Consider the following 16,847-nt stretch of genomic DNA (forward strand, 5'->3'; position numbering starts at 1 on the left):
ATTATACAGATTTCTGCCAGTAGGTTACAGCTATGGCAATAAATCCTAGCTATTCCTCCCTGTTCCAACAAAACCACTACTTTTCCCTAGAAAGACAGCCCAATATTAACCACCTCAGTCCCCAAGAACAGGGAATAGGGGTGGTGACTCTTCATTAACTTCTTCAAGATGATTACAGGCATTGAGATATTAGAAGAAGGGTGGGAGGAAGGGTAAATTGATAAACTTCTGACACCTGTGTCTTCACTGCATCCAGCTGAAATTCCAGGACATCAGAGGTTCGAGCAGGTCTGCTCAGCTTGCTTGATGAGTAGATACACCAAGGCTGTGTATTCTGCAATATACAATTATCAAAAGAAATTTTAGTATCAAGATATTTTTTGTATGAATTCTGGAATCTAGTCTTCTAGTGGCCTGTCTCTATCATATCTAATCCATATAATTCTGGGGGTTTCTATGAGGGTGTGCTCCCGCCATCCTCCCATTCCTGCCTCCCTGCTCTCGAATTCCCCAACACTAGGGAATACAAACTTTCAGGCACCAAGGCCCTCCACTTCCACTGATGTCAGTCTCACTTTTCTCAGAGGAGGTTAGGCTTCTAATCATTCAAATGTCCACAGGTCAGAACACCAAGCATATACCTAGCCTGCCTCCTCTCTGCCACCTACTGATGCACACATGACACAGCAGCCACACCTGCAATGCCTAGGGGCAGGTCCTTCATTTTCTTTTTTTTTTCTTTTTCTTTTAATTCAAATTACTTTTTAATTATTCTTTCTTTTATTTTTTATTTGATATTTTCTTTATTTATATTTCAAATGTTATCCCCTTTCCACCCCCCATCCCATCCTCCCTCCTCCTGCTTCTATGAGGGTGTTCCCCCACCTACGCACTCACTCCCACATCCTTACCCTGGCATTTCCCTACACTGGGGCATTGAGCCTTCACAGGACCAAGGGCCTCTCCTCCCATTGATGCCCGACAAGGCCAACCTCTGCTACATACGTAGCTGGAGCCATGGATCCCTCCATGTGTACTCTGGCTGGTGGTTTAGTCCTGGGGAGCTCTGGGGGGTCTGGTTGGTTGATATTGTTGTTCTTCCTATGGGTTGCAAACCCCTTCAGCTCCTTCAGTCCTTTCTGTAACTCCTATTGGGGAGCCAGTGCTCTCAGTCCAATGGATGGCTGCAAGCATCTGTCTCTGTATTTGTCAGGCTCTGGCAAAGCCTCTCAAGAGACAGCTATATCAGGCTACTGTCAGCAAGCACTTCTTGGCATCCACAATAGTGTCTGTGTTTGGTGACTGTATATGGGATGGATCCCCAGGTGGGGCAGTCTCTGGATGGCCTTTCCTTCAGTCTCTGCTCCACACTTTGTCTCTATATTTGCTCCTGTGAGTATTTTGTTCCCCTTCTAAGAAGGACTGAGGTATCCACACTTGGGTCTTACTTCTTCTTGAGCTTCATGTGGTTTGTGAATTGGTCCTTCATTTTCTTAATGACACTACTTGAAGTATAAAAATTACTAATTTAATGAAAGATAGTTATTTTTGGTTGTTGCTAATGTGTTTGCACACGTGTTCATCTAAATGTTTAGCCGTTTCACCTTAGTTCTGAGTTAATTTTTTATGTGATGTGAGGAAGGTTACAATTCTGTTAACTTGGGTGTAGAGTTCCAATTGTTACAGAACCATTTGTTGAAAAGATAGTTCTTCCCCATCTTAACATTCTTATCAACTCTCTTTGGGCTGTAGATGTTTTACTTTAGTTGTTCTTAATTAAAATACCACTTGAATGCCCCTGATAGAATCTTCGCTTCCCTCTGAAATTTCTCAGGCTAGGCCTCCATGATCTGCATTGGTCTTAACATTCTTATCTTCCAAGATCACATGGAAACACTCGTTGAGTTCTGAGTACTCAATGGCGTTTCAGCACAAAGCTCCACAGTTCTTCTACATCCTTTCCCAAACATGGTCCAGTCTCTCACAGTAATACCCTATGACCTGAGACCAATAACTGAAACACCATCACCAAAAGCAACTTGTGTGTGTGCGTGTGTTTGTGTGTGTATGTGTTTTTGCGTGTGTTTGTGTGTATGTGTGTGTGTTTGTGTGTGTGTATGTTTGTGTGTTTTTGTGTATGTGTTTGTGTGTGTTTGTGTATGTGTTTGTATGTTTGTGTGTTTGTGTGTATGTGTTTGTGTGTGTGTTTGTGTGTTTGTGTGTGTGTTTGTGTATGTGTTTGTATGTTTGTGTGTTTGTGTGTGTGTGTGTAAGGGTTTATTTCAACTTACAACTCTCAGGTCACATTCTTCACCATCAAGGGAAATCAGGATAGAAACTCAAACAGGAAAGAGACCTGGAGACATGGAGGAGCATTGCCTATTGGCTTGCTCACCTTGCTTCTTGTTGCACCCAGGACCAACAGCTCAAGGATGGCATCACTCACAATGGGCTAGCCTGTATCATATCAACCACTGATTAAGAAGATGCTCTGTAGGCTTGCCTATAGTCTGATCTTGTAGAGGCATTTTCTCAAATGTGACTAACACATGACTTAAAGTATATGTAACTGGATGACTTTATACTTTGAGTTGTTCAAGAACGTTCTCCGATTATGCATATAGTCCTCATATTGCTAGTAAGGATATTCATTTTCACCCTTGAAGTATTCCTGGCTTAGATAACAAATTCCTCCATGAACAGAGACGGTTGGATGCCAACTGTCATGTAGATTTCCATGCTATAGATAGTCATTGCATTTCTTGTCATGACTGGGATTATTCAGGATTAGCTCACATAAACCCAATGTCCTTCAGTTCCTGAACAGAAAGAAGGGTCAACCTAAGGGCCACTATGCCTTTGGCAGCCCTTTTCCTGAAGGAAGCATGCAGCAACTTCCCAGCTGCAGTTGCATTCAGACATCTCTTGTCTCTGAGGATTAACACATTTGTTCATGAGCCCTGTGGGCTGTGTAGAACTGGATGTCATGCACCTAAACATCCAATCCTTGTTGGATTTGGGAAAGGGCTGAAGAGGAGGCTACAGCTTGGTGCTTAGATTGGGGTTTTTTTTTACTCATGCGACTACCTGCAGTGGAATCTGCAGTGGAGTGTGTGTCTCCTTTCCAGGCTGAACAAAACATGTTTTTAACTGTGTAGCCTAGAATACCAGATGGATATGGATGTAAAAATAAAGACTTGGGAGAAAATAGGGATAATTTCATTTCCATGACTGAAATTGTCAAGTAAGTGACTAGAGCCATTGAGAAATTCAGGGCTAAGATACAAAGGAGGGCACAGGGTCTAGTGGACATTTCTAACAGGTAAGATGCAGAATCATTGTCCCCTATCATCCGTACTCCTTACTGAGCTCAACATTTCCCAACTTGATACTCATTGCCATCCAGTTTTGGCTCCACTAGTTGATGAAAACCCTGCATCTTGATGGGCCATGACTTAAATTCACTCAGGAACAGCTACTTTCCAGTCTTCCCAGCATTTGAAAGCAACATTAAGTTTTAGACCTGCTGAGACATTTCAGGATACATGCTGCTGAATTTGGCTAAACCACTCTGGTGAGAGCAAGATGAACCCATTGGTTCATTTTGGGGATGTTTATTAGGGTGTGGACTTGTGTTAGACTGACATCGGGAGTGGAGAGACACAGTCCAAGAAGGGTAGGAGGAATAAGGCAGCTGAAATAAAAAAAAAAAGTAAGTTAGTTTGAGAGATGCTCTGTGCACTTTCTTCTGGTGAGACAATAGCATTCAGCTTTGAGAACCACAGTCAGGAATGTTAATGACGTTACTGTCTACCCCACAGGGGTAACTCAGTGCAGGTCAGAAAGCCTTAAAATGGCAAATTTTAAACATAAAACATAGACCACAAATTTCTGAAAGCATTAATACCACGTATCGAACTAGATGCTTTCAACATTATGTACTTAGGGACATCTATACCATCCATTTAATTACTCGGACCAAGTATTTGAGGCAGAGTTACTTTATAAAGAAAAAGGTTTGTTTTGGCTTATTGTTCTGGAGATGCAAAGTTGAGGGGTTAAATCTGTGATGTTCTTCTTGCTAGCAGACCTCCCAGGTAACAGAGTATGTTATAGGCTCTTACAAAGCAAACTGCGGGGAGTTGTGTAAAGCTTCTATTCTCCCTTCTCTTACAAAGCCACTGGGATTTAATTACAAGGACACCACCCTGATGACTTTATTCCTAACCTTTTCCCAGAGGTTCCAACTCTAAATACTGTCATCCTTCCTTTTAACACTTCAAAGGGGGACTAATTTCAATGCTGGAAACATTAGAGATACATGTTACAGCACCTGCACTACAACAATGCATGCCTTTCCAGTCACGTAGGATAAAAAAAATCTAGACCATATCAAAAATCTAGACCTATATCAATCCTTTACAGCACGAGGAGCTACACATTGTGGCAGATAGGGCATATGACCACCAGATGGCAGTGTTGATACAGAAAAGCCTGCATCAGATCTCAAAAGGACTAGGCACTTAGGAGTTTGAAGGAAGGGCAGATGTCAGAGCTTCTCCTTAAATTGGGGACCCAGTCTAGTCCACCAACTCTATGTGAATATCTCTTTTCTAAGCCTTCCCTGACAATCTAACCCTCATGTAGCTGCTGTTTGCTATTTTGTGGGTTCTTGCCTACCCTTTATCTCCCTGGTTTCACCCCCTAATACTAAGGATAGAAACAAGGATGGGGGTAGGGGGAGAGGAATTAGGAAAAACAAAATCCCTGAATCTAATTTATTTTCTTTTGTTTCTTCTTTGACCAGCAACCAATCTCCCTAAACGACCATCAACCACCCTTCGCCTCTCAGGGGCCCTAGCATTTAAATACCCTCTGAAAAGTTTCCAGAATTGCAAATGTCACACAATTGCAGAAACTGTCTGCAGCTGGCAAAACCATGTCAGCTGCTGCAAACAGTCTGAAGCATCCCTACATCCTCATACCTGGGATTAAAATGAAAACACATTCTTATAATATTACCGTGTTTAAAAATACACCACAATTCCAAAATTGTCACTATAACCCTGCCTCAAATCTATGAGATTGAGTTTTCTCTTAAGACGTTTCCCTTCTGAAGTCAGATTTCAGAACAACACAAAGCATCATCTGAGCAAATGGATTACGTTTAGGTTTCAACACGATTCATTTGGCATTTTCTCTGAATTGTTCACTGTTGAACAACAGCGGGTCACCTAAGTTTTCTATACACAAGTTATATGCCACCATGAAGACAGACTTCCCAGATTGTAACAGCTGTGCCAAGTGCAGATCTTGACAAAGGGAAGTGTCATCCCTCCAGCACATGCCCTCTTGGGCAGAACTCTAAATCCTGTGAGTGTCTGCCCGATAAACCATAGTGAAATTCATTTTAAAACAATTCTTCTGTATGATATAATGTTACCATTTCTTCAAGATAGAAACCAAGTTGCAGACTGAGATGAACATGCTTATTAATCTTCCTGTAAAGAATTAGCTCCTGGATGTAGGCTGTGCTTCTCGAGGACGTGGGGCGTCTTTAACTTCTGTTAGAACCGATGGATATTTTTTGCTGCTGTTGTTAGTGCAAACGCTCAGCTCTCACTTCAAAGGCAATAAGAGAGAGTTATTCTGGAGCCAAATGTGAATGACCATGGCTTGAAAATGTGAAGCCAGATTACTCCACGTTCTATGTTCCCCCATAGAAACAGTTTTCTGAAACTGTGTAGTAGTAGAATAAAGTCATAAATAAAGCATTTACAAATTACATTGATGAGAAGAAACACCAGGGAAGTGGGTTACAGCCAGGCAGATTGGCCTTAGATGCTATCTGATGGGATTCTTAGACCTTTGATGAACAGATGATAAGATTTTTATTAAGCTAATACATTCCAAAGGTTTTAATCTATCAGGTGTTAGGTCAGAAAGAAGTGGGCAAGCAGTGACTTTTTAGGGGGCTAAAGATAGCACGAAACTGTCATTAGACTCCAGACCTGCTACATTCAAAACTCTCCTCAGTCAGTGAAGTTTTAATTAGCCTTCTTCAGCACTGCTTCTTTTTAGGAATTCTCCTCCACACCAAGCAGACCAATTGTCATAATATATTGTATAAAATCAAAAGTCTGATTAGAAATTGCTTGAAATTCTGTCTGAATCCCAAGTCAAAATTCATTTCATAATTGATTTAGATGAAACTTAAGCCAGCAACTCAAATAGCATTCTGAAAAAAGCTCACATTTTCTAATGATATAACCCAAAGTAGACTAATTAGATACATACTGAGGAATGACAGAAGGGAAAAAAATAAGTAAAGTCTTTGTTTTCTGCAATTAAACCATTATGTTTCTGTAAGAGCAGAAAAGTTTGTATGAACAGTGAAAACACTGTAGTTTATAACTTATGATAAGTCTCAACTCTGAGCTGAGGTGTTTAAGGTAGTATCATTGATGGTGTATGGTGCACAGTATGTGCAGTGCGAAGTGCATATGTCTGTGTGTCCAGAACCAAGGCCGTAGTGAATGATACACCATGATACAACATGGGCAAACACTGCCAGAAATACCCAGGATTCATTATGGATTGATTTTGAATTAGTATTTGGTTGAAGTGCAAGAGCCAATTTTTTTTTTTGATCCTACATTCAGTTATGCAACCCATATGAGGCCATGGATCACAGTTTAAGGATTTGCTGTCCATCTGATCATGAACAATACATTCAACACAAGCCCAAGGAAGTGCAGATGAAGGAAGCTGGTGGATAGGACCCACTTACATGATAAAACACAGGGAGAAGTGGATTGAAATTGTGAAGAGGGAGTGGAAGAGAGGTTTTTGGAAAGCTATGATGCTTTAGGGAGTGAGGACCAAGATCCCAGCCAATGTCCTCTCAGCTACTGAGGAGGAGCTAAGGCGCACACATGTGCCTTTCTGGCATGTGCTTTCTGTTCACCTCCAATCTGTGGTGAGGCTGAGAGAGGCCTAGCTGCCTCAGTCCTGAGGTAGTTTCTGCAAAGCTTTCCTTGCTAATGGCAGGTACAGTGCTCATGTGTGTAGACTCAACTTTTACACTTGGTGGAGGTGCTGTGGCAAGGCGTTTGTCATCCGGCTTCAGGAATGGGAAGTCAGAGAAAGTTGGGGATAGTTCCTGTTAGTGAGCGAGTACTGAAGTTCTGCAACGAGACAAAGGCCCTGAGTCTGAAACCAGACTCTAGTTTGTCAAGAAAGTTCGGAGTTTAAAAGTGCCTTAAAGAGATGTGGGGGTGTCGAGTACTGGTGGGGGGTTTTTAGCCAGAGAGAGCAGCTTTCCATCTTGCATGCTGGTGGGCAGACTATTGATAGTGGCCTGAAAGTCTGCATTAATGATGCCTCTGCACTAATGGACAGTCCTGTGTGAGATCTTGTGACAAATGAGAGAAGATGAGGGGGGTAAGGATCTGCATCTTCCAATTCCCTGGCAGGACTTTGGGACAGGTTATGTGCTTATCCCGACCCCATGGGTATGAGCTTCTTCCCTCTCAGAGGATTCAACTTCAAAGTCTTGGAGAATGCAGAGATGCCTGTGTTACTTAGGCAACAAGCATCCAAACAACTGTAATTGGTGAAGGAAGGAAGGATTTCCCAAGTTGTACCTAGCCAGGTGTCTACATGATCAAAGCTCAAAGGACGTGGCTTAGGATCCAGTGCACTTTGATTGTTCAAAGAAGTTTGGATGCATAGTGATCCATCAGGATACAGAACCAAGCTATGACTAGGACCATGGAAGCCAAAGAGGAGAAGATAGGAATATGTGAACAGTATGCACCTGCTGATGCCTGGATGGAACACTGTTCCTTTGGTTTTCTTCCTCTGGGGTCCAACCTGGAGGGTCTGAGGAGGTTGTGTTGAAGTCAGGCATCCAGGGAATGAGATCTGGATGTTCCCAACTCAACTCTAAAATGCACATTGCTAAAGTTAGATGAACATACAAAAGAGAAAACTGTCTTCTATGGTATCATTTTATAAACTCCAGGCTTTAACTCTTCTCACACAAGTTCACCCAACTTTATTGGCTGTAATAATCTGACCTAGGATGAGCAAGGCTGCCATCATGTTCTGCAGCTATCCCTAGCTCTTTGCTCTATGGGCTTCCTCATTATGCTGACTTACTTCATCAAGCCAGCAAGGAAAACCCCCAACTTCAGGGGTGGATCTCACCTACTTAAGTAAAGCACATTCATGATAATTTCCCTCTCAAGGGGCTTTAAACCAAAGAGCCTCAATCGTTCATGGAAATCACCTTTACCTTCCTTAATTATAAGCTCAATACTAAGCAAGTTACAGGATGACTGTGTTGAAATGGGATGAGATTATGTAGGGTGTGGCCATCAAGGGAGTGGATTCATTTTAGAAACACACCTATTCCTGGATTGTTCTGTTCCTGAGTGGCTCCACTGTGTAGCACAGGCTGGTCTGGAATTCAGCTGCTCCTGCTTGTGAGATGTGGGATGGAAGGTGTGTGGTGCCATTATTTGAGGTTATGGTGGTTTGAATGGAAATGGCCCCCATAGGCTCATAGTAAGTCGTGCTATTAGGAAGTGTGACCTTGTTGGAGTAGGTGTGGCCTTGTTGAAGGAACTGTGTCACTAGGGGTGGGCTTTGAGGCTTCAATGGCTTATTCTTCCTCCCTTCTGCCTGAGGATCCAGATGTAGAACTATTGGACCCTCTCCAGCACCATGTCAGCCATGATGATGATGAATTAAACCTCTGAATAGTAAGCCAGCCCCAGTTAAATGTCTATTTTTATTTTAATAAGAGGTGCTGTGGCCACAGTGTCTCTTCATAGCAATAGAAACCCTAACTAAGACAGAAGTACAAGATTTCTCATTCTAGTAATACAGAAACAGCAGGATCCATAACAGAGATTGGCCGCTAGACTTCTTCCTTTTAATAATTTCTCAAGAAAGTCAGTATTAACACCTTTTCCGTATGTTAGCACTATCATCTCAGCCTGACTGTCTCTGGTTATAGTTCCCTGTGATTTTCTTCTATGCCTCTGTGGGCTGACCAGGCTAAATATGTGGAGTATTGAGAAGAGAGGTGAGGACTTCTGATTACCTTCTTTTTCTTTTGTTTTAAGATTTATTTTATTCAAAGTTGTGTGTGTGTGTGTGTGTGTGTGTGTGTGTGCATACAAGTGCAGGTGTCCATAGAGGCCAGAGACTTTGGATTCTATTGAATGGATTTGCAGGCAGTTGTCATCTGCCTGATGTGGGTGCTGAGAACCTGTCTTAGGATTTCCATTGCTGTGCATAGTCAACACTATGACTAAAAGAAACTTGAGGTAAAAAAAGGGGGTTTATTTTAGTTTGCAACTCTCAAGTCACATTCCATCACTGAGTGAACGCAGGGCAGGAACCTGGAGACAGGAACTGAAGCAGAGGCCATAGAGGAACACTGCTTACTGGCTTGCTCCCCATGGCTTGTTCATCATGCTTTCTCATAACACTCAGAACTACCAGCCTAGGAGTGGCACAGTCACATCAGTGGACCCTCTCACATCAACCAACCAACCAGCCAACCAACCAACCAACCAACCAGCCAACTAGCTAACCAACCAACCAACCAACCAACCAACCAACCAACCAAATATCCCCTGCAGACATGCTGACAGGCCAGTGTGATGGAGTCATTTCTCAATTGAGTCTAATCTTCGCCCTACTCCACCATCTTTTATAGCCTATTTCTCTGTCATCAGTCTGTCCTGATGTTTGCTGCTATTTAATACCATCTTAATTTAAAGCATGATGACGTTTGTGAGGTGGGAAGCTCTAGAATTTACCGAATGTATGGCCTATCACTGGAACAACATACTGTGGCTTGGTCTGGGCAAAGACAGTCAAATAAGGCATTTTCCATTTATGTAAGCCCATTTTCTCAAACCACTAAGTAATAAGTAACACTTCCAAACAAACAAACAAACAAACAAACAAACAGGATCATCTATGATGAGATGTGGTAAGAATCTAGATGTGATCACAGGAAATTTCGGGTGTGGGCATTTTCTGCGGATGAGGGTGGATGTGGCGTCACTGGTTGCCCGTTAATGAAGCTCATCCCAGTTCTGAATATTCCATCACTTTTACTGTCTATCAGATGATGAGCACATGAGCTCTCCTGGTTTGCAGCCATTGTGCATATTGTTTGAGAGTCTTTGCATGGACACCCATCTTTATTATCCTTGGGGTACCTAGGAGGTACCTGGTCATGTGGCTGTGTGTGTTGAAGCTGTTGAGAAAATGCTGAACTGTTTTTCAAGGTGGCTGTGTCCTTTTCCAAGTCCACTAACAATCTGTGAGGCTCCCTTTGCACCCTCCCCGACACTTGTTAGTTTTCTTCATTTTGATTATAGCTATTTTGCTGGTAGTGGTAGCTCATGGTGGGTTTGACTTACGTTTTCTTACTGATCATGACACCAAACATCTTTTCATGAATTTATTTGCTCTCCCTATAGTTTCCTTCATGTACTGTCTAAGTCTTTTGTCCATAATTTTGAAATTGGATTATTTGTCTTATCACTGAGTTACTAGCTTCTTTCCCCTTTTCAGGCATAACAGACACACACACACACACACACACACACACACACACACCACACACACACTTGTTTGCTTTAAGATTTATTTTATTCTAAATTATGAGTGTGTTGGGGTATGTGCATATGAGTTCAGGTGTCCACAGAATTACAGGCGGTTGTCATCTGCGGGACATGGGTGGAGATAGAGTGCAGAAAAACTCCTCTTCCTCCCTACTCCTCCTAGATCCACCCCCTAACCTCACACTCTTCTAAATGTATGTCCTATTTTAAAAAAAGAACTCACTGCGTTCAGTGTGTTCTCCCAATATACTCATGATGATGGCGCCATCCACCATAGCAAAGTTGACTTACCAGGGCCCACATACTTAAAAACCCTAACTTGCCTTCTCTCAGAAGCCATCTACTCATCTACTGTCCATAGCTCCTCAGCTAGGGGTTGAGCCCCTTTCTACTTCATGCAGGAATGCTGATGGGCTTGATTATGTGCAGGCAATCACAGCTGCTACCAGACCTTGAGTACAGCAGGCATTTTATGTCGAGAAAACACTGTCCTGATCCTGAGTTAGAAACACAACATAGTAGAGGGTGTGGGTGTTAACCCTTGTTGTTGGATGGATTTCTGGGAGTTCCAGCTGACTAGGTAAACCAGTATTGAGAGGTTTGATTAAAAATAAATAGTGCATGCTCCTAGAAGCACTGCAGGTGTGTCTGCGGTGTCACATGAGTATCAGTAGAGGGCAGAGAGGAGAGAGGATGTGTCTATGCCTAGTGTTCTGACCTGTGAACATCTGATTGATTAGTAGTCTAAGACTCCCTGAACAAACACTGAGCCTAAGACCACCACCAGTTCAGCACTGTGCAGACCAAACCAGCCTCCCAGGATGGGGATTGAGCTGGAGACTAGAAGAACCCCGGCCCCATGAGGAAGTGAGCCGGAGACAGATGACTCTTGTATGGGCCACTTGGTCAAGCCTGGGCAAGGACTGAGCCTGAGATGACCACCATCAGACTCGTGCCATGGAGTCCTGGACAGGAAGCTAGCCTGAGATGACTAACAGTCCAGAGTCATGCAGGCCTGGAAGGGGAGATAGCAAACCATGCCCGAGATGACCCCTGCCCAGTGCCATAATGCACACAAGTGGGTCATAGCACTCCTGAGACCACTTCTGAGATAATCCCAGACACTCAGAGACCCCAGGTACCACTAAGAGAAACAGAAACAGAAGGAAGTGGGCAATATGAAGGGGGGCAGAACTGGAGACTCAAGGGTAGTAAGAAACAGCTTGATATGAGCAGCTGGTGATCTCCCCTGGGACCTTGGTGGAGTCCCGGCCTGTGCTTCCACTGGGGGTCATGTCTGGGTCCATGACTCTGTAGCAGCAGGGATCTGTTGCCACCAAAGGCCAGGTAAACATCCCTGAACTGGGCCGACACTGGGGACATGTTGATTTCTGAGGGCTGTGTAGAACTGGCCACACCCTTCACTTGGGCATCATGAGACAGCTAGCCCTGGGGTTGTGAGAGCTGGAGAGCCGACCCTGACCCTAATCAGCTGCAATACTTGGGAGATTGGGCCCTGTTCCCATTTTGGGCAACACAGCAGAGCTGACCCTCATGGCAGGTGTGAGTGTGGGTGGTGGTGGTGAGTGTGTGCTAGCCTAGAGGGTATGAGTGTGGGAGAGCTGGTCCTGCCACTTGTCTGCCATTTTGTGACATGGGCTAGGGAGAGATGGACCTCCTTGTTCCTTGCCACCAATGCCAGGCAGAAAAGTTGTCCCCAAGATCATGAGAGCAGGAGAGCTGTCCCTAACCCTCACCTGCTACAGCACTTGTGAGAGTGGGTCCTACACCTCACTTGGGCAGCAGGGTAGATCTGGCCCTGGTTTCAGGGGTTGCAAATGAGCCAACCCTGAGGGCACAAGAGTGAAAGGGCTTGGTGCTGACCAGCTCTGATACCTCTTAGGCCTAGATTCAGGGCTTCAAATTGGTCCAGCCCAACATCTAGCCCACCAATGAACTGCTGTAGTACATGAAGCAGCCAGTCCCACATATCCAAAACTACAGGGTCTTCATGACACAGGGTAATAACAGGGTATTCAAGTCCCAGTGAAGTTACAATATTAATAGAGCAGCAGAACCCAGAGGCCTCATACCGGACAAGGAGTCATTGCAATGAATATTTGCAAGCAAAGAAGAGTGGACAACAGGGTACACTGTGACACACTACAGCTTCCATGATGATTTTTTCCCTCCGTTTCAGGAAGAGGTTGCAAGGGTGAAGGGTGTCTTTGAGAGGAGAGGGAGATAAATAGGATTGGGGTGCATGATGTGAAATTCACAACAACCAATAATAAAACGTTTTTAAAAGTGTGTGTGTAGTGTGTGTGTGTGTGTGTGACTATTTATGGGAAGTAAAAGAATTAAAGTAAGGAGAGAACAAAAGAAGAGAGAAGGTAATTGTGGCAATGAGTCAAATATCCAGTGTTTTTCTCATATGTAGAATTTAGATTTAATATTTTTATCTTCTCTCTATCTCTGCATCTATCTCTGCATCTATTTCTGAATCTCTGTATCTCTGTATCTCTGTATCTCTGTATCTCTGTATCTCTGTATCTATCTATCTATCTATCTATCTATCTATCTATCTATCTATCTATCTATCCTGTCTGTCTGTCTGTCTGTCTGTCTGTCTGTCATCAATCATCTACTTATCTGGTCAGGTGTGGTTTCTCACATTTGTAATCCCCGCACTCAGGATTTCAGTGGGAGGATCAAGAGTTTAAGACTGGCTTGGATGACATAGTGAATCTGAGGCCAATTTGACTAACAATGAATTTGATGCCAGCACGGCATTCATGAGGTTTTGTGGTGGTTTGAATGAGAATGGCCCCCATAGGCTCACATATTTAAATACTAACACAAGTCTCATGGTTATATTTTAATGCCCTTATATGACTGTGGCACTTTATTTAGTAAATGCCCTAACATCCAGGTAAAAAATAAATTCCTGTATTTTCAGCCATCTGTAAACTATTAGTAAGATAATGTTGAAATATTTTAAGGTAAATATGACATATTCAGTTATCAAAAGTTTGCCAATCTTTATTTTAGTTGATTATAACAGAATTTATTCTTTCTTAGTATTTATGGGTTGCTACTGGAAATGGGTTAATTCTACCGAAAGAGATTTGATTAAAGAATGAAATTAAAGAAAGTGTACTCTTGTTGGTCCTTGTTGGGAACTTTCTTTTTATACAAGCATTAACTAAAGGCTATTTGTACTCTTACATGTAATGTGTGTGTGGAAATGCTGTTTTTCTGTGATTCAAAATGGAAGATTCCCACATCCTAGTTCTCTTTCTGAAATGACAGGATCTGAGACTCCCCTCTACCCCAGTATTTTCTAAAGATCCCAGTCTGTGAAACAAACTCTAAAGAACTGGCCTTTTCTTCTGATTAACTGTGGAGCTAACAGAAAATGTTAACGTGTTCACAGTGGCTAAACCCGGAGGCTCCCACGCTGTCACAGCTCTCTGGTACTTGTTAAGGGCTTCCTTCACACCAGGCTCTTTTTTATAAAGTTGTTTTAATTCTAACTCCAGTCCCATAATGTAGGCACCATTTCTTCTGTCCCGCGCCAGCAGAAGAGGCCGAATCAACTCTCTAAGGCACACTGAGCTGCAGGGTGTGTGGATATGTCATTATACAACACAGTTTTCTGATGACTGTTACTCAAGTACTGTTGGGGCTTTTTAAATGGGCATTCAGTGGCAAAGAACACGTACACATAGACCAGGTGTGATGACTGAGTGCCCAGCCTCATTCTGTGGTGGCTGTGGGCCGTGCCCACTGTTTCTTTTGGTTGTATATTTAAATTATGGACAGCACATTTCTCCAGGGCACACAGAACATGCACATATGCAAAGGACTCCCCTGGAAGTGCTAGAACATGGCCTACATCCGTCTTGAGATATGGCCATGCTCTACAGACAAAAATAAACATTGGGGCTGGAACTATGATAATACTCCATGGAGGCCAAACATGTGAAAATGCTCAACAAATTAATAACTGAAAATAATGGCTGTGCTAATATTTTTTTCTTCCGTGTTGCTTTGATTTGATCCTTGATTCAATTCAAGTGTGTGTGCATGTGTGTGTGTGTATGTGTGTGTGTGTGTGTATGCTCATCTGTGTGTGCATGTGGACACTGGAGGACACCTTGGGTATTTATTATTCCTTTTTGGCTGGGTGTCTCACTAGCTGGACCTCATCAACTAGGCTAAGTTGGCTGGCTCACTAGCAAACCCCAGGGTTCTGTCTATCTTATATCTTAGTGCTGGGATTACAGGCACACACAGTTTTTAAAATGTGGGTTCAGGTAATCATACCACCCCTTGACCCTGATTCTTTAGCTATGACCTTGGTTTATTTTCAGATGTGTTAGTGCTTAGAGGAGCGTGAGAGCCTTCAGTGTTGTGGTACAGAATAGGGTAGTGTGTGTGCCTCAGTAGACTTTGTTTTTGTCCCCTTTCAGCCCTGATGTTTAGGTGGCACCACCTTGTAGCCCTGTAGCTCTGTGACCCATCAATGGAAAGTACTGGGTCCACTTCTTGGCCAGCTCTGCAATTTGAAGCTACACAGGCTGTGAGGCATGGCAGGTGGCATTTTATTCAATATTAGCAATGTTAAGAATTTCAGATGACTTTGTCCAATCACGGAAAGAACCTCCCCTCCTTTTTTTCATCTTCCCAATCTTTCATTTTCCCAGAAGCACCAAGTTCTGTTGATTGTATCTAAAACAACAACAGACAAACAAACAAAAAACATTTGACGATGTCATATTGTCCCAGTTCTAATATCTCCCAGTAGTTTAGGCTACATTATCTCTCTTCTATGTCTCCTAACTGGTTACCAATCTCCCAAGACAGCTTCATCATAGTAGCCCTACAGAACTGAGGAAAACATGAATCCAATTCCTTACTTAGAGTTAATGATTCTCCTTGTTACTCTTTTAATCCCTCTATTCCGTTATTTGTGGCACTACTTGCAATGTGTGATTACATGCCTCTTGCATCTTCTGTTTCATGTGTGAACTCCATGAAGGCTGGGGCAGGCCTGCTCTGCACGTCCCCATCAAGTTTTGCTACATTCAAGTGCAAGTGATTGAACTAAACCAGCTCTCACATCAGTTATGAAGCATGTCTCATATAGGATGGCCATGTAGCCTCTATTGGGTACTTTAGGCTGGATCTGTTGTGACTGCTAAGGGCACCTGTGTTTGCAAGGAAGAATGGTATTTACTTTCCTTTTAAATGACAGCTGGTAAGTGAGTTCACGGTCCTCTTGAGTTTGAAGAACACTTGGTTTAGAGTATATGGCTGTGGTCTTGCCTGTATTAGAGGAATGCAGAAAAATGAGGATGAGATTCTCAGCAGACGAATGGAAACATCTCCTACCCCTGCTCACAATGAGGAGTCAGGGAGGAAAGGAGAAGGCAAACGTGTAGCATCTGGGGCACTGCTGTTCTTGCTTAAGTACTATAGCTGGAAAACTCCCCACATTCAGCAGATATGCATTCTGGTTCGCTGGCCTCAGTTTCCCACTGATCTGTATCATTTCTAGGGAACCACATGCACAATAGAATATCCATGCCAAGCCTGGAGATCAGTCCTGTCCCTGTGCCCTATTTCAGCCCATGTTTCTATATCTGAAATTCAGAGTAGGGTGTGGCTCATGACCCAGCGGAGCTTCTCACTCAAGTGTTGAGTATTTAACTCAGTTTATCAAAGGTACTGTCAGGGAGTTAGATACCTAAGTGTATCTGAAAAGGGATCAGACAGTTGTATTGAGGCCGTGTCCCCAGGGCTTTGTTCATCTATTAAGTAGTAATCTAACCCTGTGATGATCTCAATTAATTGGATGTTTTCCCCAGTTCCCTTTAATCTGAGCTAAGCACCATGAGCCCATGAGCAATTTTAAAAGTAGTACAGAAAAGGCTCTGTTTTTCCTCCTTTGAGTCTTGTAGTTCACAGTCAAGGCAGAAATATACTTATAGTGGGGCAAGGTCCTGGGACCAGAGTGATCTGGGGACAAGCTTGAATATTAGCTACTTACTACATGGAATCTTGAACATTTCTCTTGCTCTCTGAGCCACAAGTCATCAGTAACTTATTAGGGTGTGTGTGTGTGTGTGTGTGTGTGTATGAAAGAGAGAGAGAGAGAGAGAGAGAGAGAGAGAGAGAGAGAGAGAGAGA

At 43.1% G+C, this 16,847-nt stretch overlaps 2 non-coding genes across 2 annotated transcripts; one reads left to right on the plus strand and one right to left on the minus strand.

The window, feature by feature from the left end:
- Window positions 1-586: 586 nt before the first annotated feature.
- LOC114613229 lies at window positions 587-716 on the minus strand. Its single transcript, XR_003710152.1, has one exon. It is a non-coding gene; the product is annotated as a small nucleolar RNA SNORA17 (small nucleolar RNA).
- A 10,556-nt stretch (window positions 717-11,272) lies between these two features.
- LOC114613225 lies at window positions 11,273-11,404 on the plus strand. The gene has a single exon (XR_003710148.1). It is a non-coding gene; the product is annotated as a small nucleolar RNA SNORA17 (small nucleolar RNA).
- The last annotated feature ends 5,443 nt before the right edge of the window (window positions 11,405-16,847 follow it).

This window comes from Grammomys surdaster, unplaced genomic scaffold (assembly GCF_004785775.1).
Source record: "Grammomys surdaster isolate TR1022 unplaced genomic scaffold, NIH_TR_1.0 126197, whole genome shotgun sequence".
In the NCBI taxonomy this organism is placed as follows: domain Eukaryota; kingdom Metazoa; phylum Chordata; class Mammalia; order Rodentia; family Muridae; genus Grammomys; species Grammomys surdaster.